The sequence below is a fragment of the Scyliorhinus torazame genome, chromosome 17, assembly GCF_047496885.1.
Source record: "Scyliorhinus torazame isolate Kashiwa2021f chromosome 17, sScyTor2.1, whole genome shotgun sequence".
In the NCBI taxonomy this organism is placed as follows: Eukaryota; Metazoa; Chordata; class Chondrichthyes; order Carcharhiniformes; family Scyliorhinidae; genus Scyliorhinus; species Scyliorhinus torazame.
Genome location: NC_092723.1, coordinates 101443225 through 101468177, shown reverse-complemented (window position 1 = coordinate 101468177; position 24953 = coordinate 101443225). Strand labels below are relative to the sequence as shown.

General features: G+C 47.6%; 1 protein-coding gene across 3 annotated transcripts in view; it reads right to left on the bottom strand.

Annotated features, from left to right (window-relative positions):
- The window catches only part of litaf (lipopolysaccharide-induced TNF factor), an 81716-nt gene extending 71605 nt beyond the window's left edge, over positions 1–10111 (bottom strand). Inside the window, exon 1 of one of the 3 annotated variants that reach the window (XM_072480801.1) lies at positions 9919–10111. The gene's annotated coding sequence lies outside the window, so the exon portion shown is untranslated. Of the gene's footprint in view, positions 1–8823; positions 8958–9918 lie in introns of those variants that run through there. The other 2 variants (XM_072480802.1, XM_072480803.1) reach the window with 2 other exon arrangements.
- Positions 10112–24953: the final 14842 nt, after the last annotated feature.

Here is a 24953-nt window from a genome sequence, read left to right as displayed (position 1 = left end):
ATGCGTCTGAAGTCTGCCTGTGAGAGAAGGTTGGCAGAGGCACCCATGTCCAGCTTGAACTGGATGACCTTCACCACTGCTCGCCATTCGTCCTCAGAATCCACAGCTAGGATTGACTGGACTTGCGATGAGTCTGGTGTGGCATATTCACACGTTATAATAATGCCCACACGGTAGGCGTTGTCCAGGCATTCATCATCTGGATCCGTTGCACTGCCGGGATCAGAATCCTGTAGGCGTTGTTGCACACTCCGGATGTGTCATCATGGAATTGGGAGCGCTGGCTCCTGACTGGTGATGCAGATCTGCACAGGGCTGCATAGATTCCTGGCTTCCCACAGTTTAAACAGCATCTGCCTCTTGCAGGGCAGTGTTTCTTTAAATGGGCGGTGCCACAGTTCAAACACGTCATGACGTCGGCGTCCTGACGCTCCGTGCATCGTTGCACATGCGCAGGGCGATTCTCAGAAATCTGCACAGTGCAGGTTTCGGCCGCTTTGTTATCCCGTTATCATGCACTGTGCATGTTTCAATCGCGACTGGCAGGGTCATATGCTTTATCTTCAGTAACTGCTCTCGGAGGATCAGAGTGAACTCCAAAAACGATTTGGTCTCTGATCATGGAGTCAGTGATATCACCAAAGTTGCAGGATTGCGCTAGCAGTCTAAGATTAGTTAAATAAGAGTTGAAGGATTTGTGTTTACCTTGCAATCGTTGCTGGAATATGTAGCACAAGATTTTGTTGGTGTCCACCTCAGTGGTTGTTAAACTTGTCCAGGATGGTCTGAAACTTTGTCTTATCCTGGTCTTCGGCGAAGTGAAAGGAGTTGAATATTTCCAAGGCGTGATCACCCACTGTGGTGAGGAAAAGAGCTATCTTCCGTGCATCAGACGCACCATTGAGGTCTGATGATTCGACGTAAAGCTGGAATTTCTGCTTGAATGTCCACCAGATGGCACTGAGATTGCCGGAGGTCCTGAGCTGGTGAGGAGCCGGAATCTTTTCCATTGTGCCGGTATACATTCGCTGGTCGTCACGGATCTTGCTGAGTTGAACTAACTAGATTGAACAGACTCCTGGTATCATGTTGTGTTATATAATTTGGAATAACACAAGCTGCCACTTGATGCAGTTTTGAGTAAAAGATGCTCCAGACTTTTAAGTGAGATCAATGTGTTTTATTGAACTATTATCACAGTTCTCAATGAGTTTGACTCTGCTAATCTAAAATGTAGTAACGCATTCTAACTGAACCAACCTTGCTCTAAGCCACGTGCTGGGGTGTGATGCTGAGGATACACCCTGTCTCGCTCTGTAGATGTTGGTCTGTGGAAAGAGGCAGGGTGCGAGTGCCTCATCCCTTTTATAGTGAGATACCACCCCTGAGTGTCCTGACTGCTCATTGGTCGTGTCCTATTCTATGTGTTCATTAGCTGCACGTTTGCATATCATAACAATAGGATGGTGAAAAAGGCATAAAGGGACCCTTGCTTTTATCAATTGGGGCACAGATTACTAAAGCAGGAAGTCATGATGGAGCTGCATAGAACTTTGGTGAGGACACAGCTGGAGTACTTGGTGTGCAGTTCTGGTTGCCACATTATAAGAAGGAAGTAATTGCACTGGAGAACGTGCACAAGATTCACCAGAATGTTGCCTAGCTGGAACATTTAAGTTATGAATAAAAGGTTGGATAGGCTTGGATTGTTTTCTCTGGAGCGGAGAAGAATGAGGGGTGACCGGATTGATGACTCACATCCTTTAAAAATGTAGCTAGATGAGTACTTGGCACGCTATGGGCCAAATGCTGGCAAGTAGGATTAGGTGGGCAGATCGGGGCCTGCATCGGTGCAGACTCAATGGGCCTCTTCTGCACTGTAGTATTCTGTGATTCTGTAAATATATTGTCGGCTGTAATAGAAACTTGGACCTTTTATTTCATTTTAACATGGATCCTGGAGATCTGCCTATACTGGAAGCAACTGGGCAAGTTGGCACAGAGGGTGCAAGGGCAAAAGGATGGGGGGGGCAGTAGTTTTCATTCAGCTGATATTGGGGTAATAAATAGTCATGGAGAGTACGAGGGGTAGTTGGGGCATACGTGTGGGGGGCAGGGGCAAGGGCTAGAGGGCATTTTTGTTTTGATCATAACTGGGACCAAGTTGCAGAGCAATGCGGCACACCTTCAACACCCAAAAACTCTGATAGATGCCTCGTAGTCACTGGGCTGGCTGGACCTACTCCTGTTAGCACCCAGAATTTAAGTTTGGAGCAAAAATTCAGCCCATAATTTTCTAAAGTCCCAGAATGATTTTGATTTATAGATAATTGTGTCATAAACCATTCATTTACTTCTAAGTTGAAGGAGAGTGGAGGTCAAGGATGGCTAACATGTTTCACATTGCCATGAGAAGGGCAGAGGGAGCCATCTTGTGAGATCAGATTACAGGCTTCCCTATAAACCAATGAAGATCATAGTTAGACCATCATTTTTCTGTGATCAGAGGGACAGTGCTGTGTGGCTTTCTGAGCTAGCACAGTTGGATGTGGGAGGGTAACGGTTTCTAACCAAAAGATATGCACCCCACAACTAAAGAATTCTGAGAGATTTTTCCTGGATTGGTCAGACAGAGAAGCACCATCCGAACAGGCTTTACTGCTGGTACTGGAGGAAAACGCTCGGATAACTAAGGCAAGAGCCTGGAGGCAGTCGCCCATTTGACGAAACAGATATATAGGAACTCATTGGAAGGAATGGTTTGCTAGAAGGACTAATTCAGTGGAGAACGCAATGGGTGTTAAGTATTGCTTTAAGGTACATGTTGCCTAGCCTATTGGTCTTTTATAATTTATTTGCAACATTAAAAGAAGTTGGTCCCTATAGGAGGTTATAGTAATGCCAAATTTACCTAGTATGCACTATGCAAGAGCCATTTGTTAGTGCATAATGGATGAATGGGTATGGCGAGGGCACAGGTTGGCACTGACAGTATAAGGGACTACAAGGATGGAAAAGGGCAAGATGCAGTCATTAGAAGAGCCTTCAAATCAGCCTGCCTTGTCCTTCCATCTCCCCCCGTGGCTGCTGATGCTCCACTTCCAGGGTCAGGGGGCCTACTCTACCCCACACACCAGCCCACCAGAGCAAATGGTTGCATGTATTGGGCACTTTAAAAAAAAAAAACAAGATAGGTCTGACTCAAGCTCAAACAACTAGAACACCACTCCCTGAGGAACTGCTCCACTAACTCTTCCAGCTCGCATAAATGAAATAGTCTTACCACAATTGCTTATTTACAAAAATGGCATCCTACAATCACAAACAATGGCAATAATTTGTCTGTCACCATCCTTCTCCACTCAAACTATAAAATGAAATTATTTTTCACCAAGAATGCAGTTTTCAACACTACAGATATAAATGCATTTCCTATGTTAGTTTGGTTTTGGTAGCTGTAAAATACAGATACCAGGATGCAAATATTTTTTTAAAAACGTGTTTCCTCTGTTAATTCAGTTTTGGAAACTGTCCAACAGACATCAACATGCACGTCTGTCCAAAAATGATATGCAACTACTGCTAGTGAAGATAAACACATCTCACAGAATTCTAGGTTTAAACCTAGATCAATGTTTACTTCTCAGATACCCTTTAACCTGTTGGCAGGTTCCACATCCAAATTCTCTTACTATTCTTGATCAAAATAATCCCTTGCATCTGCGTCATTAGACAACCAACAAGTTGGGGCACAGTGGTTAGCATTGCTGTCTCAGCGCCAGGGGCCCAGGTTTGATTCCGGGTGACTGTGTGGAGTTTGTACATTCACCCAGTGTCTGTGTGAGTTTCCTCCCAGTCCAAAGATGTGCAGGTTAGGTGGATTGGCTGTGCTACATTTCCCCTGGGTGGGGTTACGGGGATAGGTTGGAGATTGGGCCTAGGTAAGATGTTCTGCCAGAGGGTTGGTACAGGCTTGATGGGCCAAATGGCCTCCATCTGCACTGTAGAGATTCTACAAGTGTAGATTTGATGCTTTGACAGCAAAATTAAACTGTAGCATACCAGTGTTAATTAACAGCCACCATCTCCCCAATTGAGCAGCAATTTTGTGCCTGTGCTGGCTGTTGTGATATGCCTTTAAGGGATAGCAGCATGATATCACTGGAAGTCAGTCATGTGATCCATTCCTTAATTTCACTTTTGCACAGAACGCAGACACAGCTGTGCTTTCTTCCATGTATATTAGCAAATCTTCTTCACCAGCTCAAGCAAGGCTCCCAAAACCAAGAGGACAAACACCCAGAAGGCTTACTTCAAGAAATGCAACAGATGTCAACATCTGGGAGACCCTTGCTCAGAATAAACCTACTGAAAGGAACCTTCTGATGGAAGGGACACAATTCTTCGTGGACATGCAATGGCAAGAGTGGCCCGGAAGAGGAGTCTGAGAAAGGAATATCAGCGACCTAGAGTCCAAGGACAAATCGCCTCCTGCAAATACCTGCCAAGTGTGCGGTCAAAGATACAGCTCATCAGCCACCCAAGGACCTACAGAACCCATGACCAGTAACACGCGTTTTAGATGGACAATCATTCTCCTTAGCGAGTGATCACCAAAGAAGACCTGTTCTCATGTTCCTAGTCTTAATAAATGAATCCACAACACATTTACTGATTCCATTGAGTGATTGGTAACTTTATATAACGGTAACAATAAAACGCTTCTTAAGAGCGAGCTATGATGCCATGCCACATTATCCAGAATCTGAACAGCCATCCGCCTGCCACATGGTAAAAAAAAATATATAGAATTTATTGCAGAAAGAGGCCATTCGGCCCATGGAGTCTGCACCAGCCCTGGGAAAGAGCACCCTACTGAAACCCACACCTCCACCCTACCCCTGTAACCCCACCTAAATCCTTTGGACATGAAGGACAATTTAGCATGGCCAATCCACCTAACCTGCACATCTTTGGACTGTGGGAGGAAACTGGAGCACCCGGTGGAAACCCACGCAGACACGGGGAGAATGTGCAGATTCCGCAGTGACCCAAGCCAGGAACCGAACCTAGGGCCCTGGAGCTGTGAAGCAACAGTGCTAACCACTATGCTACTGTGCCGCCCCAGGCAAAGTTACCATGAATTCAACACCCCTTTTGGAAGTATCCTTTGTAGTCAAGAGCCTAACTTACCTAAAACCATTTTTGTCACTTCACAGCTTGGTCCCTTAGCTCATACATGTACCACAGTTCTTTCCAATATTAACCTATGAAAATCGATGTATCAGGAACTATTTGGAGGCCTATCTTGTGCCCAGGTAATCTCCTGTTAGGCTTTGCAGTGAAGAGGAGAACAGCTATAGAATTCTTTGCACCTCACAGAAACATTTATAAAATTGAAGCTGAAGTTCACGAACAGAAAACAGAACTATGGGCTGACAAGAGGAACAACAATTTGCACGTACATTTAAGAAAATAATTCCATTGCTTAGGGCTGACGCAGCTGAAGCCACAGCCACCAATGGTGATGAGACAATGTTGCCGGTAAGGCATGGTCACCCTCGTCCCAGATGACCATAGGCTGCTTTCCCCTTTTGAGGGCAAGAGCGGACTTGGTTGTGATATAACCTGACGATCACCACACCTCGAGCGAGGGGAAAGGTTGAGAAGGTGGGGCCTTGGAATTGGATTTGTTTATTGTCAGGCGTACCAAAGTACAGTGAAAATTATTTTTCTGTGTGCAGCTCAAACAGATCATTTCGTACATGAAAAGGAAATACGTAATAGGGCAACACAAGATACACAATGTATATGAATAACCTCAGCAGGTACAGGAATTGAACCCCCACTGTTGGCCTTACTCTCCATCATTAACCAGCTGTCCAGCCAAGTGAACTAAAACTGACCAAAAATATAACTTTACAATGTACTAGGGTATAGAGAAACAAAAGTTTACTCATTGGAGTAGGTCACATTCTCAGCAATATTGAGAGTATAGGACTGCTGGTGAGAAACTCACTGAAAGCCATTAAATTTTATGCCTTGCTCATTCATTCCTTTATTGGCAATGGATTCTCTGAACTGTTACAACATACAAGAGCTAAAGACAGCTGGTGCTTAAATCAATAAACAATAAATAGGCTATACAGGGTGTCTGTCACCTGCAGATTTTGAGAGAGATTACAAACGTTATTGAAGTAGGTGAGTAATGAACACTGCCTTGGCCGAATAGCCACACCCTCACTCAGAGACAAGAGTCAAAGACTAGGCTGATTTGACAGTGCTGGGCAGATGAGATATTATAAACTGGACCCTGTTCTTTGTTGAGTAGCGAAGGGGGGAGTCCTCCAGTGTCTGGAGATTATATTAATGCCTCTCCCCACATCACAAAACATTTCATCGTTATTTCTCTGCTGCGGGCAAAATTCACCATTGTATTCCTTACATTGCAACAGTAGATTACACTTACAAAAGGTACTTCAGTTGCTTTCGAATAACCCAAGATCATGAAACACACTGTATAAATGTAAATTATTTTAGGTTTTGTTGCTTTGCAGTCCATACCTCCAACTGTACCAAGGTTCAGAAGTATGAGACCCGGTAAGCACTGGGAGCGTTTCCACGAGCAACACCAACCATTTGCATCTCGCGGTTTGGAAGATGCTCACACAATGTGTCTTACTGTTACAAGTCCCAGTACATAATTGGATGGGAAGGTCCCAGCATGGACCCTGGCTCAAAAGTCCATATCTTTTACTTTATAAAAATATAAAGTATTTTATATAAAGGGCAGCACGGTAGCATTGTGGATAGCACAATTGCTTCACAGCTCCAGGGTCCCAGGTTCGATTCCGGCTTGGGTCACTGTCTGTGCGGAGTCTGCACATCCTCCCAGTGTGCGCGTGGGTTTCCTCCGGGTGCTCCGGTTTCCTCCCACAGTCCAAAGATGTGCAGGTTAGGTGGATTGGCCATGATAAATTGCCCTTAGTGTCCAAAATCGCCCTTAGTGTTGGGTGGGGTTACTGGGTTATGGGGATAGGGTGGAGGTGTTGGCCTTGGGTAGGGTGCTTTTTCCCAAGAGCCGGTGCAGACTCGATGGGCCGAATGGCCTCCTTCTGCACTGTAAATTCTATGATAAAACGAGAGTCAAATGACAACCAATTACATAATAATAACTTATTGTCAATGAAGTTACTGTGAAAAGTCCCTAGTCGCCACATTCTGGCACCTTTTCAGGGAGGCCGGTATGGGAATTGAACCCACGCTGCTGGCATTGTTCTGCATTACAAGCCAGCTATTTAGCCCATTGTGCTAAACCAGCACCGAATATGAAAACAAAGCTTCCACTCGACTTACAACAAATCAGTCCAGGTTTTACACTACACCCTTTCATATTTCTTTGTCTGAACTGCTGTACAAACTGCTCAAAATTGCTTTAAAATCTTGATTTCTACAGTGTATTAACATGGGATCAAATTTTTGATCTATCTCTGAAGTCTGCTTTCTGACCTACCTTAGAAGTCTGTTTTCCCACTAAATCTGGTTACTGCAATTATCTCCAAGTCGGAACACTGTTCTCTTTTCCTCAGTACCCTGGTCTCCATTCTATCCCAATTCCCTGGTTATCTGGACAGTAACTGGTTATTTAGGAAGCCTTCTTTTTGTAGCTCCCACCTGTTCAGTCTTTCATCTGGCGGAGTTGAGAGCTGTTCACTCCCCATTGTCGTGTCCTGTCTCCAACTGCAATACATCCAGCTAAACAAAAGCTTTTCAATCTTACAAGGGCCTCCAGTTGCTAAGCAACTACTGCTACTATTATTTGTTCTTCACACCATAACCCAACCCTTTCCAAGCACAATAGAATTGCAGTTGAAATTGAAACCAATCCCCACACATACAAATCTTCCAACATTAATTTAACTGCTGGAATAGTCATAGAAGCAATTAAACACTTAAAAACTCAACCTTATTCTGATGTTTACCAAATCCCTTAAAACTACCTTTGTTTTCCTAACACTTACACATGCAAAGGATACAGCATGTGTCAGACTGCCCAACATTCTCTAAAGATTTTGATTGTGGCAGCTAAAAAAACATTGTAACCAATGCAGAACATTGGTGATAGAATGCAATGTTATACTACGTCTTTTCCCACAGCTCTAACTAACCAAAATTGGCAACTTCAGTAGATTAGTTACTATTTCAGGTGAACTTCAAAAGATATCAACATACCATAAAACTCAGAACACAGGAAATAGTTCCCACGGTTCTTACCAAACAAAATTGGCAACTTCAGTGGATTAATTCTTACTGCTTCAGACAAACTTCAAATGATTATTTTGGTTTTTAAAAAAGTTGATGTGCATGATTTTGTTTTAAATTAGTAAGTCAACTATGATTTACCTCTTGCGCAGTGGCAGATTGGGCCAAAACCATTGATTTGTAAAATATCTGTCAATTGCTCTGAAGTTCTCAGTAATTTTGCATAATCCTTTTAATTAGTTGTTAATGCCACAAATAGGCAGGTTTATCCAATTGAAATATGAAGGCTCCAGAAGAAACATCAAGAATTGCAGAGCTGTATGCAATTACTGAAGCATCATGAACATATTCTTCTTGTATGCATGCTGTTGTCCATATCTTAACTCACACCAAGTCCTGCCCACTGACCTAAACTGGTTCCCACTCCAGCAATGCCGGTTACAAAATTCTCCTCCTTAATCCCTCCCATTTCTAATCTCTTCCACTTAACTCCACACTCTCCAGCACATCTCCAATTTTAAATCAGCCTTCCGCTCCTTAAAAATCTACCTATTTCAATACCTTCTTGACGTGGCGTAGTCACAAATGTTATTTGGCAGGTGTTCCCGAAAAATGTCTTTGGGTCAGTTTAGCTCAATTGGCTGGACAGCTGGTTGTGATGCAGAGTGAGGCCAGCAGCTCGGGTTCAATTCCCGCACCTGCTGAGGTTATCCATGAAGGCCCCGCCTTCTCAACTTTGCCCCTCGCCTGAGGTGTGGTGACCCTCGAGTTAGGTCACCACCAGTTAGCTCTCTCAAAAAGGGAGAGCAGCCTCTGGGACAGTGGCAACATTTCATTTCAAGTGTGAACAAAACAATTTTGCATTCAATGTTTTGTTTTAAAAGTCCCTTTTGATTTAGGACTTCGCAAAGAAAGGAGGAAACTAGAACTTTGAATAAATATTGATTTTTCTAAGTATTTAAATTTCTTAATATATGCCCGCCCTCTGCTTCAAGCACTTAATGACGATGGACTAAATGATACACTATTCCCTTGATATTGCTACACATCACATAGATTGGAGCTATAAAATGACCGTGAAAAACAGAATGAATATTCCGGAAGACATTTGAATTTTGTTTCCCCAAAAACTGCTCAATCCCAAAAAATACTCAATTTGAATTAAGCAATCAAGGAAAAACTTCATGTTGCCCAATACTAAAAAGTTACTCAATTTGAATTAACATTAAAAAAAACACTCCAAAAAACTGATGGGAATTTGGTGCTTAAAACTAAAGGACTGCAATGATCCTGTTTTCCTTCACACCCCAAACTGTGCAAAAAACATTGTTTTAGTGCCCCTTTTATAATCCTGGGGCAAATTATGGTGCAGATAAAACGGCAATGGACAACTATCAGCTTTATTTTGATACTTCCAGTTAGCTAGCTGTGGATATGAACACAAAATTTAAAAAAAAACAGCTGTCCTTTTCCGTTAACCCGCACAAAAACCAGGCAAGTCCTTATAAACCTTTACCCTCATGTACACTCCCAGCACAAACCGTTCCGTCTCATCAATGAACACAATATTCTGACACACCATTCTTTGATAGCTCGACAATCGCCAAAAGAACGAATGTTAACCTTAAAGTGCTTAGAAATCAACATCCCCCGTACCTTAAAACGCGGCTGGCTCGTAGAGTGAGTTCCAATCTGTAACAGTAAACTTCTCTCTCTCTGCCCAGTTCCTCTTGTGACTCAATCTCGAAACCGAAATCATCTGACTCGTAAAACTTTCGAACTAGCCTGACGTCAAAGAGATCGATGGTTAATTTATCTTTCACTTCCTGTCCTTACTTACTGCCCAATACATTTCTCGTTGTTAAATACTTCTGCTAGCCTGCTCTCGCTGTATTGGCAGCGAGCAACAAAAAGGAACGCTTGATGGAACAAGATTAAGAAATGGTAAATTTAATGGTGCAGAGGACGAAAGCTTTTGTTAACTTTCTAGAATAAAATCGACCGCAACAGTGGGTTACACTCAACACAAGTCTGGGCAAAGTGACATGTGACAGCATTGAGACCTCAATTAAGAATCCTTTAGAGATGCTGGGTCCCAGCAGATCTAGAATCAGTTTTCTTTTCATGGATTGTGAGCGTCGCTGGCTATCATTTACAGCCAATCCCTAATTGCCCTTGAGAATTTTCAAATCTCTGCAGCACCTGAGGTGTAGATACACCCACAGTGCTATTTATTAGGGAGGGAATTCCAGGGTTTCGACCCAGCGACAGACAGTGAAGGAATGGCCAGTGTATTTCCAAGCCAGGATGGTGAATGACTAAGAGGCTGTGGTGTTCTCATGCACATGCTGCCCTTGTCCCACTAGGTAATAGAGATTGTGGGTTTGAAAGATGCTGTCAAAGGAACCTTGGAGTTGCTGCAGTGTATCTTGCAAATAGTACACACTGCTGCCACTGTGCGTCAGTGGAGGGATTGAATGTTTAAGTTGGTGAATGGTTTGCCGATTAAGTGGTCTGCTTTGTCCTGGGTAGTGTTGAACCTCTTGAATCGTTGGAGCTGCGCTCATCCAGGCAACTGGAGAATATTTTGGGAGGATAATAATAATCTTGATTGTCACAAGTAGGCTTACATTAACACTGCAATGAAGTTACTGTGAAAAGCCCCTAGTCGCTACATTCCGGCTCCTGTTCGGGTACACAGGGAGAATTCAGAATGTCCAATTCACCTAGCACATCTTTCGGGACTTGTGGGAGGAAACCGGAGCACCCGGAGGAAACCCACGCAGACATGGGGAGAACATGTAGACTCCACACAGACAGTGACCCAAGCCGGGAATTGAACCTGGGACCCTGGCGCTGTGAATCAACAGTCCTACCCACTGTGCTACTGTGCCGCCCGGACTAACCAGGCAAGGGCATATGCAATGAATGGTAGGACCCTACGAAGTACAGAGGACCAGAGGGACCTTGGTGTGCATGTCCATAGATTCCTAAAGACAGAAGGACAGATAGATAAGGTGGTTAAGAAGACATATGGGATACTTGCCTTTATTAGCTGAGGCATAGAATATAAGAGCAGGGAGGTTATGATGGAGTTGTGCAAAATGTTGGTTTGGCCACAGCTGGAGTACTGTGTGCAGTTCTGGCCGCCACATGTTGGAAAGAAGTGGTGCACGAGAGTGGCTGCAGAAGATGGTGCCTGGGCTGGAACACTTCAGCCATGAAGTGAGGCTGGATAGGTTGGGATTGTTTTCCTTAGAGCAGAGAAGGCTGAGGGGGGCGGGGACTTGATTGAGGTGTACAAAATTAGAAATGGCATGGATAGGAAGGGGCTTTTCGCTTAGTGGAGGAGTCAATAACCAGGGGGCATAAATTTAAGGTAAGGGACAGGAGGTTTAGAGGAAATGTGTCATCATTGTCATCAATTATGTCATCATTGGCTACAGGAATAGTGCCAGAGGACTGGAGGACAGCAAATGTGGTCCCTTTGTTCAAAAAGGGGAGCAGAGACAACCCCGGCAACTATAGACCGGTGAGCCTCACGTCTGTAATGGGTAAAGTCTTGGAGGGGATTATAAGAGACAAGATTTATAATCATCTAGATAGGAATAATATGATCAGGGATAGTCAGCATGGCTTTGTGAAGGTAGGTCATGCCTCACAAACCTTATTGAGTTCTTTGAGAAGGTGCCTGAACAGGTAGATGAGGGTAGAGCAGTTGATGTGGTGTATATGGATTTCAGCAAAGCGTTTGATAAGGTTCCCCACGGTAGGCTATTGCAGAAAATACGGAGGCTGGGGATTGAGGGTGATTTAGAGATGTGGATCAGAAATTGGCTAACTGAAAGAAGACAGAGGGTGGTGGTTGATGGGAAATGTTCAGAATGGAGTACAGTCACAAGTGGAGTACCACAAGGATCTGTTCTGGGGCCGTTGCTGTTTGTCATTTTTAACAATGACCTAGAGGAAGGCGCAGAAGGGTGGGTGAGTAAATTTGCAGACGATACTAAAGTCGGTGGTGTTGTCGATAGTGTGGAAGGATGTAGCAGGTTACAGAGGGATATAGATAAGCTGCAGAGCTGGGCTGAGAGGTGGCAAATGGAGTTTAATGTAGAGAAGTGTGAGGTGATTCACTTTGGAAGGAATAACAGGAATGCGGAATATTTGGCTAATGGTAAAGTTCTTGAAAGTGTGGATGAGCAGAGGGATCTAGGTGTCCATGTACATAGATCCCTGAAAGTTGCCACCCAGGTTGATAGGGTTGTGAAGAAGGCCTATGGAGTGTTGGCCTTTATTGGTAGAGGGATTGAGTTCCGGAGTCGGGAGGTCATGTTGCAGCTGTACAGAACGCTGGTTCGGCCGCATTTGGAGTATTGCGTACAGTTCTGGTCACCGCATTATAGGAAGGACGTGGAGGCTTTGGAGCGGGTGCAGAGGAGATTTACCAGGATGTTGCCTGGTATGGAGGGAAAATCTTATGAGGAAAGGCTGATGGACTTGAGGTTGTTTTCGTTGGAGAGAAGAAGGTTAAGAGGAGACTTAATAGAGGCATACAAAATGATCAGGGGGTTGGATAGGGTGGACAGTGAGAGCCTTCTCCCACGGATGGAAATGGCTGGCACGAGGGGACATAACTTTAAACTGAGGGGTACTAGATATAGGACAGAGGTCAGAGGTAGGTTCTTTACGCAAAGAGTAGTGAGGCCGTGGAATGCCCTACCTGCTACAGTAGTGAACTCGCCAACATTGAGGGCATTTAAAAGTTTATTGGATAAACATATGGATGATAATGGTATAGTGTAGGTTAGATGGCTTTTGTTTCGGTGCAACATCGTGGGCCGAAGGGCCTGTACTGCGCTGTATTGTTCTATGTTCTATGTTCTATGTGAGGAAAACCTTTTTCACCCAGAGGGTGATGGGAGTCTGGAACTCACTGCCTGAAAGGGTGGTAGAGGCGGGAACCCTGACACCTTAAAGAAGTATTTCGAGGAGCACTTGAAATGCCATCGTGTACAAGGCTATAGAACGCGTGCTGGAAAATGGGATCAGAGTAAGTGGGTGCTTGATGGCCGGCATGGACATGATGGACCGAAGGGCCTCTTTCCGTGCTGTAAAACCTCTATGACTTATGACTGTAGATGGACAGGCTTCGGAATCAGGAGGTTTATTATCCACCACAGAATCCCCAGCCTGTGAACTGCTCTTGTAGCCACAGTATTTTTATGATTTGTCCAGTTCAGTTTCTGGTCAATGATAAGGCCCCAGAATATTGTGTTACAATCCCAGTTGATGTTACAACCGGACAGGAAAATCCCAGAATGGAACCCTTTCTCAAAAGACCATAACATTTTAAGATACAATGGTCCCATTAACACAAAGTCCCTTTTAAGCACACAGGTTGGCTGTGGTCAAATGCGCACAAACTCCGCTCTGAACCCAAGTTAGTGATTATAGTTTTTGTCTCATAAATCCCCCCCCCACCCACCAGATGATTCTTATACCATGAGCCACCTTATCCTACTGAACTTTGGCTTCCACACAAGCAATTTCAAATTCCACTTTCACTTATTTTTTTTGTGAGAAAGGGCTGAGATAAAATGTTAAAATCTTTGTTTTTCTCCTGATGGTCAGAGCAAGCTGGGATGGCGCAGTTACTGCTGAGTGAGCTCTCACTTTGGCAGTACTGCATGCATTGGATGATAGCCGCCTTCAAAGATGTTGCCTTCACTGAGAATTTGGGCTTTGCGGCGCAAGTTGTCAGAACTCATTTCGAGGGTGTTATAACCTGCGTGCTTACCACTGATGGGGACTAATGGCAATCCCACAATCCTTTCGGAGTATGAGCTTCCCCAATGAGGAGGGCGGAGAAATCATTAGCAGATTCCCTGCATAAATAAAGCTGGCCAGTGAGGAACCGGCTAGAGGAAAGTGAGCAGCAAGGAGTTGCTGCTGCTGTTGTATATATATGTTATTATAAATAAATGTTATTTCTTTCTTTCAGGAGAATACTGAGATACTATAAGGGCTTGAGGTTCATAAGGAGGAGGTGTTAGCAATTCTGGAAAGTGTGAAAATAGATAAGTCCCCTGGGCCGGATGGGATTTATCCTAGGATTCTCTGGGAAGCTAGGGAGGAGATTGCTGAGCCTTTGGCTTTGATCTTTATGTCATCATTGTCTACAGGAATAGTGCCAGAAGACTGGAGGACAGCAAATGTCCCCTTGTTCAAGAAGGGGAGTAGAGACAACCCCGGTAACTATAGACCAGTGAGCCTTACTTCTGTTGTGGGCAAAGTCTTGGAAAGGTTTATAAGAGATAGGATTTATAATCATCTGGAAAGGAATAATTTGATTAGAGATAGTCAACGCGGTTTTGTGAAGGGTAGGTCGTGCCTCACGAACCTTATTGAGTTCTTTGAGAAGGTGACCAAACAGGTGGACGAGGGTAAAGCAGTTGATGTGGTGTATATGGATTTCAGTAAAGCGTTTGATAAGGTTCCCCACGGTAGGCTATTGCAGAAAATACGGAGGCATGGGATTCAGGGTGATTTAGCAGTTTGGATCAGAAATTGGCTAGCTGGAAGAAGACAAAGGGTGATGGTTGATGGGAAATGTTCAGCCTGGAGTCCAGTTACTGGTGGTGTACCATAAGGATCTGTTTTGGGGCCACTGCAGTTTGTCATTTTTATAAATCACCTGGAGGAGGATGGGTAAGTAAATTTGCAGATGACACTAAAGTCGGTGGAGTTGTGGACAGTGCGGAAGGATGTTACAAGTTACAGAGGGACATAGATAAGCTGCAGAGCTGGGCTGAGAGGTGGCAAATGGAGTTTAATGCAGAAAAGTGTGAGGTGATTCATTTTGGAAGGAATAACAGGAAGACAGAGTACCGGGCTAATGGTAAGATTCTTGGTAGTGTGGATGAGCAGAGAGATCTCGGTGTCCATGTACATAGATCCCTGAAAGTTGCCACCCAGGTTGAGAGGGTTGTTAAGAAGGCGTACAGTGTGTTAGCTTTGGTAGAGGATTGAGTTTTGGAGCCATGAGGTCCTGTTGCAGCTGTACAAAACTCTGGTGCGGCCGCATTTGAAGTATTGCGTGCAATTCTGGTCGCTGCATTATAGGAAGGATGTGGAAGCATTGGAAAGGGTGCAGAGGAGATTGACCAGGATGTTGCCTGGTATGGAGGGAAGATCTTATGAGGGAAGGCTGAGGGACTTGAGGCTGTTTTCGTTAGACAGAAGAAGGTTAAGAGGTGACTTAATTGAGGCATACAAGATGATGAGAGGATTAGATAGGGTGGACAGTGAGAGCCTTTTTCCTTGGATGGTGATGTCTAGCATGAGGGGACATAACTTTAAATTGAGGGGAGATAGATCTTGGACAGATGTCAGAGGTAGGTTCTTTACTCAGAGAGTAGTAAGGGCGTGGGATGCCCTGCCTGCAACAGTAGTGGACTCGCCAACATTAAGGGCATTTAAATGGTCATTGGATAAACATATGGATCATAAGGGAATAGTGTAGATGGGCTTTAGAGTGGTTTCACAGGTCGGCGTAACATTGAGGGCCGAAGGGCCTGTGCTGCGCTGTAATGTTCTATGTTCTATCCTTCAACTCGTGCTGGATTCTTCGTGACCCTCACAAATCTGGCAACGAGGGTTAAAGTGAAAAGCTGTCTACACTGCTGAAGCCACCTCCCTGGATTTTTGTTGGATACAGGTTGGAAGTTGTTTTCTGTTACACTGTGCCTCTGTGTGGACGTTTGGATGTTTTTGATGCTGCGCTGGAAAGCTGGAACCAGTACGCGCAACGGCTGTGTTACTATTTCCAGTCAAACGCCATCACTGAAAACGAGCGGCAGGTGGTCATATTGCTCACCGCCTGTGGCCCACATACGTTTGGGGTGATTAGGAGCTTTACGTACCCAGCTGCGCCGGACCACCAAAACGTTTGATGAACTTGTGAACTTAGTGGGGCAACATTTTAACCCAACCCTGTCCACGATAGTCCAGCGTTACCGGTTTAATACTGCTGAGAGGACCACAGGAGAATCCCTTGTCGATTTTCTATCCAGGCTACGCAGGATTGCGGAGTACTGTGGCTATGGTGAGACCTTGTCAGAAATGTTACGCGACCATTTGGTTTGCGGTATTAACAATGCGGCCACCCAGAGAAAATTGTTAGCTGAACCAACATTGACTTTTCAGCAGGCCATTCAAATAGTATTGTCCCGAGCGAGCGCAGAACGGGGAGTGCAGGAGCTATAGGGAATGGAGGTGCATGCCTTTGGGCGCAACCTCGTCCATCTGAAAGCATCCCCCCGCACCCCTGCGGTACCTTGGGCAAGGCGATGTCCGGATCGCCGCCAGTGGCCATCGGACATTCCTCCCCAAAGGGAGCCTTCTCCAGAACCAATGAATGTCAGACTTGTGGGCGCCGACCCCGTCGCGCACGCCGGTCCTGGGGGCGCCAGAGGCGCCGTCGTTCCGACAGAAACTGGGGCCAGCCCAGGGGCCGTACCTTCCATTTGGATGAACCTGCGGCGACTACGCCCGAGAATGTGGAGACGGAAGACGACTGTCTGTAGCTGCATTGTGTGGCAGCTCCCCGTGTGGCCCCCATTAAGGTGACAGTAAGGGTCAATGGTCACCCGCTTGAGATAGAGTTGGACACTGGCGCAGCGGTCTCTGTGATCGCCCAGAGGACATTCGACTGCATCAAGCAGGGAATACAGATCCTTACATTAACTCACACACAGGCCAGGTTGGCCACCTGTACGGTGGAACCATTGGACATTGCAGGAACTACGATGACCCCTGTTGCTTCTGGACGCAAGGAGGTGCGTTTCCCACTTATCGTGGTGCGCGGCCACGGGCCCGGCCTGTTGGGTCGGGACTGGTTGCGGCATTTGCGGCTGCAGTGGCAGCACATCCTCCAAACAGTTTCTGGAGGGTTGACTGAGGTGCTAGGATGGTACCCAGATGTATTCCAGCCCGGTTTGGGGAAAATAAAAGGGGCCGTAGCCCGTATCCAAATCAAACCAGGGACCCAGATAGCGCATGCCGACGCACTGAGCCGATTGCCTTTATCGACCGGCCCCATGTCGATCCCCACGACCGGTGAGGTGGTTGCAACCCTAAATTTTATGGACACCTTGCCTGGCACGGCATCACAGATCCGTGAGTGGACCCAGACGGAGCCAGTCCCGTCAAAGGTTCGGCACATAGTCCTGTATGGTGGGCAGCATAGACAGCTCCCCGGTGAGTTGCGGGCATTTTCCTCCAAGCTGTCAGAATTTAGCGTGGAAGACGGTATCCTCTTGTGGGGGACGCGTGTGATTGTCCCGGAAAAAGGACAGGAGCTGACACTAAGAGACTTGCACAATGGGAATCCGGGTGTGACCAAAATGAAAATGTTGGCCTGGAGTTATTTCTGGTGGCCAGGCCTCGACACCGACATTGAGAAGGTGGCCCAAAACTGCTCCATTTGCCAGGAGCATCAGAAGCTTCCGCCGGCCGCACCCCTACATCACTGGGAATCACTTGGGCGCGCTTGCATGTGGATTTCGCCGGCCGTTTTCAAGGATCCATGTTCCTTCTATTAATCAATGCCCAGTCTAAATGGTTGGAGGTACATAAGATGGTAGGCACAACGTCCTGCGCAACAATCGAGAAGATGCATTTGTCTTTCAGTACGCATGGCCTTCCCGAGGTGCTAGTCACGGACAACAGCACTGCATTCACAAGTGAGGAGTTTGCGAGGTTCATGAAGATGAACGGCATACGCCATATCCGCACCGCCCCATACCACCCGGCTTCAAGTGGGTTGGCGAAGCGTGCAGTGCAGACATTCAAACGAGGCCTAAAGAAGCAGTCTTCTGGGTCGATGGACACAAGACTGGCTCGTTTTTTTTTCATATAGGACCACCCCACATGCGGTGACTCGGGTAGCTCCCGCGGAACTCCTAATGGACCGGAGACTTCTCACCCGCCTTAGCATGGTTTTCCCAGACATTGGCGCAAAATTACGCCGCACACAAGAACGGCAGGGGCATGGTTTTTCTCGGCATCGGCCGATTCGGCAGTTTGTGCCCGGTGACCTAGTGTTCGTTCGGAATTTTGCTGGTGGTGCCCAGTGGGTCCCTGGCGTAATCTTTCGCAAAACGGGCCCTATCTCTTACCAGTTGCAAGCCCAGGGTCGGCTCCAGCACAAGCATGTAGACCACGTTCGGTCCAGAAGACCATCCCTTCCAAACATTACTCACCCCCGGAGCTCATTTCAACAGCCACAGAGACCAGACACAGTGGAAAGTATTCCTCACCATCTTCCTCTGGTGCCGCACTCAAAGCCTGCGCAGGTCGTTGCAGAACCGCGTGGAGATAGAGACGCCGAGATGACGGAGGCACCGGACTCCGACTCCGAGATGGAGACACAGGACGCCTCAGAGGGGGAATCCATGGGCCGTGGATGTACAACCGTTATGCCGTTCATCACGGAAGCGCCGTTCTCCATCTCGTTACACGCCGCCTGATCCAGCGACTTGTGCAAATGGTGTCCGGCCTGCAGCAAAACGAGTCTGACGCCCTCCTTTGCCAGGGTCTTTGGTGGATTCCTCTGACTTTAGTGGGGAGGGATGTTATAACCTGCCTGCTTACCACTGGCTGGGAACTAATGGCAATCCCACAATCCTTTGGGAGTATGAGCTTCCCCAATGAGAGGGGCAGAGAAATCATTAGCAGATTCCCTGCATAAATAAAGCTGGCCAGTTTGGAACCGGCTACAGGAGAGTGAGGAACAAGGAGTTGCTGCTGCTGTTGTGTGTATATATATGTTATTGTAAATAAATGTTAGTTCTTTCTCTTCTTCAACTCGTGCTGGATTCTTCATGGCCCTCACAAAAGACTGATTGCGAGGTACCTTTAGAAAAGTGGTGGAGGCCCACGAGAGGGTTCTTGCTTCTCAAAGAGCACTGTCCCTGACCAGGGGCCGCCTTCGTGTTGCCAAAATCCTATTGCATGGTGTGCTGAATATCATGACAGGTTCGGGAGATGGGGGCCGGTAGGAGTTTGCCACTGAACCACGTCCCTGTCAATAGGAGGGAGATGAGATCCCGATTGTGTTTGAGAATTGGTTGCAGTGTTTCGCTAATCTTGATTTGGATGCTGGGTGCATCAGATTCAATAGAGCACAACGTATCCTGTCTGTGAGATTAGGAGTGAGGAGGGTCCACCGATCATTGATCCTATATCATCCTATTCTCGATGCGTGTCGTGAGGGGTTAGAGGTGGTTGCATGGGACACGTCTTTCCCCCCCCAACTGAGACCTAGGCTGTAGACTGCCTGGGCATTGGATAGACAGCATGGTAGAAATAATGGTATCTGCTTTATCCACCATATTCTCTTGTTCTTTACCAACAATCTGATCAAACATGGTTTCTGATTACTGAACTTCAGCCTTCCTATCGACACTCCTCAAGTTCTCTTCCTCCTGTCTCAACCTGTGGCTTTGTAATCCTGTGACCACACAATCAGGAAACACCCCAGGAAATGCTTCTTGCAACATCTCAGTTACTGGACATTCCACTGGCATTGCAACCACAGTAGGCATCACTCCCACCTGTGATCCAGCTATATCATCATGCAGGATAAAATGTACCCCTGAAAAAGGATATTTTTCCATTACTCCTGCCACCATTTCACCGCATTTCGCCGGACTCTCTATCCTAACCTTACATAATGACACACTACTGTTATCACCATAATTACCACATATTACCACTTTTTCTGGCAATACTCCTTCCAAATTACATATCTCCTTATCTCTCACCATTAAAGATTGACTTGCTCCTGTATCCCATAAGATCTTAAACTCCTTACCGACTCCGCCTTGTACATGAGTAAACCTTACCCTCACAAATAAAATCTTGAAAATGTTTTCTCCTTTTCTTTTATTTCTGCCATAGCCATGCTCTCCTTTTCCTTCATTTCCAATTTCTTCAGCTCTATTTCTTTCTGTTTATCTTTTTCCTGCATTTCTAATTGTTTCATTTGTAATTGAATTCTAGTTAATTCTAATAATTCAGGATTAAGATACTAAAAGATTTGTTTCTTAGGGGTGGGTTTGCAGGATTGAAGGAGCTGGAAGCGAAGTATGGGCTGGAGCAGGGGGAAATGTTTAGATACATGCAGGTTCGAGATTTTGCCAAAAAGGAGATACAGAGTTTCCCGGTGGAGATGACCTCCACATTGCTAGAGGAGGTGCTCACGACAGCGGGACTGGAGAAGGGGGTAGTGTCAGCGGTTTACGGAGCTATTTTGGAGGAGGAGAAGGCATCACTGGAAGGGATCAAGGCAAAGTGGGAGGAAGAGTTGGGAGAGGGTATGGAGGACAGGTTCTGGTGTGAGGTGCTCTGGAGAGTAAGTGCCTCCACCTCGTGCGCGAGGTTGGGGCTGATACAGCTGAAGGTGGTATACAGAGCACACCTCACGAGGGCGAGGATGAACCGATTCTTTGAAGGAGTAGAAGATGTGTGTGAACGTTGCTGGGGGAGGGGGGGGTGAGCTAATCACATTCATATGTTTTGGTCCTGTCCAAAGCTAGAGGATTACTGGAAGGAGGTTTTTAGGGTAATTTCTAAAGTGGTGCACGTGAAACTGGACCCGGGCTCCTGGGTGGCCATATTCAGGGTGTCGGACCAGCCAGGGTTGGAAACGGGTGCGGAGGCAGATGTTGTAACCTTCACCTCATTGATCGCCCGAAGGTGGATCCTAATGAGTTGGAGAGCAACCTCTCCACCCAGTGCCCTGGCGTGGCGGGATTCTTGACTCTTGAGAAGGTTTAAGTTTGAACTGAGGGGAAGGATGGAGGGGTTCTACAATTCATGGGCATTATTCATTCTGCACTTTCAAGAACTGGATAACATCGAACATTAGTTTGGGTGGTAGTAATCCTCTAATTCCTTTTTGTCATTTGTTTGTGTGAACATGCGGACTCGATGGGCCGAATGGCCTCCTTCTGCACTGTAAATTCTATGATATCTATGATATCTAATGTTTAGGGTTTGGTGGGAGGATGGGATCGTTGTTAATGATATGGTGATTGACATATTTGTTACAGATTATTGTTTATTGTTGGTGGGTGTAAATTTGGGAGAAAATGTGAAAAAGGAGGAGAATAAAAATTTTAAAAATAAAAAAAATTCTAATGATTCAGGCTGTGGCTCTGGGAAATTGAAATGCTGAGCTATTCGGCAAGTGTTGACGCTGGGGCAGTATTTGTGGACTTCCAAGACAGCAAAACTGACGCCGCACCTGGACTGATTCAGCGACTGTTGAGGGTCAGTGCCATGTGGGATAAAATCGATTCTAATGAGAAATGGTGTGGGATTCGCTAGATTTGCGATTGACACTCAGGCGGCTGACAAGCTGGAGTAACATATACACACTTCACTCCTCACGCACACCATCCCAGCCAACGAGGAGAGCGGCACTCCGTCTCACAGATGCCAAGCTGGAGACCATCCTGGACATGGTGGAGGAGAGGCGGGCCACCATGTATCCCGGCCCGGAAAGGAGGCTGTCAGCCGTCTCTGTTCGCCATTCCTGGACGCAGCTGGCAGAGGTGGTGAGCGCCACCAGCAACACTGTCCGGACCAGCCTGCCGTGCCGGAAGTAACTGCACAACCTCCTCTGGGCGGCCAAGGCAGCACTTTCCCACTGGCACTAACACCGTCCCACATAGCCGTGACCCACCCCCCCCCCCACCACCCGGAGGGAGCCGAACCCCCCTGGGAGAAGGTCGCGCATGACCGCTGGAAGCTGGAGCAAACTGGAGGGGGACCGCTGGACCTGCGGCCCCTCACCATAGCTAGCAGAGGCCCTGGACGTGGTCAGCAGCACAGAGGAAAGGGGTGGAGATTGGCAACGGGCGAGCAGGTGAGACCCTGCTTAGTTGCGGTTCGCCATGCCACGTGTGTTAACACCATACCACCCCCACACTCACCCCACACCACCCTCCCTCCCACCACATCCACTTCCCACCAGCCTGCGGTCTAATCATAGAATCATAGAATTTACAGTGCAGAAGGAGGCCATTCGGCCCATCGAGTCTGCACCGGCTCTTGGAAAGAGCACCCTACCCAAGGTCCACACCTCCACCCTATCCCCATAACCCAGTAACCCCACCCAACACTAAGGGCAATTTTGGACACTATGGGCAATTTAGCATGGCCAATCCACCTAACCCACACATCTTTGGACTGTGGGAGGAAACCGGAGCACCCGGAGGAAACCCACGCACACACGGGGAGGATGTGCAGACTAATCATGCATCTTGTCTAGTGTCTTGCAGGACCTCCTGATGATGGGGGTGGCCTATCTGGTCTCCCCCATCCCCAGCCAGTACCACAGCTGGAGCCCCTCCCGTGAGCCAAGCAGCGATGAGGACAGCTGCATGGACGGCAGCCCTCAACAAGAGACCCAAGAGACCCCGGAGCCCAAGTCCGGGGATGACACTGATTTCCCATCACAGCTGTGTCCAACACCCTCCACCATCCCAGAGACACTCACTTCAGTTGGGCACTTTAGTGAAGAAGCTCCTGGGACACCCTCTGGTGTGCACCACACAGATGCTCTGGTACATCAGGTAGAGGTAGGAGCACCCGAAGGGGCAGATGGCCGGAGAGGGGGCCGACTCTAGGTACTAGCTGCCATCTAGATGGGTTTCGGGTGTCTGGAACAGACAGTCCCATCAATTGTGGCGATGCAGTCACAGAGCCACGGACTGCATGAGGGGTTGTCGGCGAGCATCCAACACCTGCAGGGGCAGTTGGAGGAGTCCAACTGCGTGCAGGAGGTGGTGCCAACCATGCGTGCCACCCAGGGCAACACCACATGGTTGGCGTCCATGGTAGAGGCATTGGAGACAATGGTTTTGGCTATGGATCAGCATGTCCAAGGCCTGGGACATTCTGTGCAGGCGCTGGTCCAGGCTCAGAACAGGGTTGACGCCTTAAAGGCAGCCATGTGCCAGAGCCACCTGGAAATTGCAGTGGCACTCCTTAGGGTGGTCCGTCATAGCTGGCCATGGCTGGGAATGTTGGTGGCATTGTCCAGGCACTGGCTGACATGGCGCAGACAAAGAGGGAGGTGGATCATCCTAGAGGGAGATGGTGCAGTCACTGGCTGATGTGACACAGGCCAAGAGGGTGGTGGCACAGTCAATAGGTGATGTGGTGCACTCCCTAACAGTGATGGTCCACTCCCTGTGCTCCATGGCCGCGAACATACAAGCCTTGGTCGAGAACAAAGCGGACCTTCAGGCCTGGCAGCGGCAGGTGGCGGAGGAGCCTTAGGAGATAGCTCCGCTCACACCCCTGTCCCATGGAGCAGCCCGGGGGCTGGTGACTCCCGCATGGGAAGTGCCGGAACAACGCAGCACCTCAGACTCTGCTCCCCCCTTCTCCCGTCACTGGTGGGAAGTGGGCAGAACGCCACCTGGGACACCCGCGCAGCAGCCAGGCCCATTCAGGCCTGGTCGCCCCAGAAGACACCGCCAACGGGGTCACAGGGCGGGAATCACAGCAGGCTGCCTCCACTCCTGCTCTACCACCTGGGGTCCACCTAGACGTAGCGTAGGGGCCCGTAAGGTCAGAAAGTTAGACATCAATTAAGTCGGCACGGATGCACAGTTTAGTTATAGGGGCTAGAGCACGTATCTCTCAATATTTATGCACGTTAAACACCTGTTAATGCTGTTAAAGCCTACGGGGTGGCACATTGGCATAGTGGCTAGCACCGCCTCCTACAGCGCTGAGGATCCAGGTTCAATCCCGGCCCCGGGTCACTGTCCGTGTGGAGTTTGCACATTCTCCCCGTGTCTGCATGGGCCTTACACCCGCTACCCAAAGATGCGCAGCGTAGGTGGATTGGCCACGCTAAATTGCCCTTTAATTGGAAAAAAATAATTGGGTACTCTAAACTTATTTAAAAAACACTTGTTACAACCTGCTTCGGTGCTCTTGTCAGATGGGTGTGACGGGTAGGCTGGTCTGGTCTGGGATAGCCAGAGAGGGGGTGTGGGCGGGGGTGTGTGTGGAGGGGAGGGAATGGGCAGACATTGTGGGTGGCAAGGGCTCCAAACCCCCCCCCCCCCCCCGACCGTCCCCACCACCGTCAACTCAGGCCAGAGGTAATCTCTGCGACCCCCACCCAGCAACCCCATAGGGGTACAGTGGGTGTTGACTGGGTGGGCCGCCTGATGGTCCGCCGGCGGATTGCGGCCGGTCGGGTGGTGGGGGGGTATCATAGTTCATGGAATTTACAGTGCAGAAGGAAGCCATTCGGCCCATCGAGTCTGCACCGGCTCTTACAATGAGCACCCTACTGAAGCCCACGTATCTACCCTATCCCCGTAACCCAGTAACCCCCACTTACATTTTTTGGACACTAAGGGCAATTTATCATGGCTAATCCACCTAACCCGCACATTCTTTGGACTGTGGGAGGAAACCGGAGCACCCGGAGGAAACCCATGCAGACACTGGGAGAACGTGCAGACTCCGCACAGTCACCCAGCGGGGAATCGAACCTGGGACCCTGGAGCTGTGAAGCAACTGTGCTAGCCACTATGCTACCGGTATGATGGCGGGTGGGGGGGCGGGGATGTGGGTGGTGGAGACAGTGGGTGGTGGAC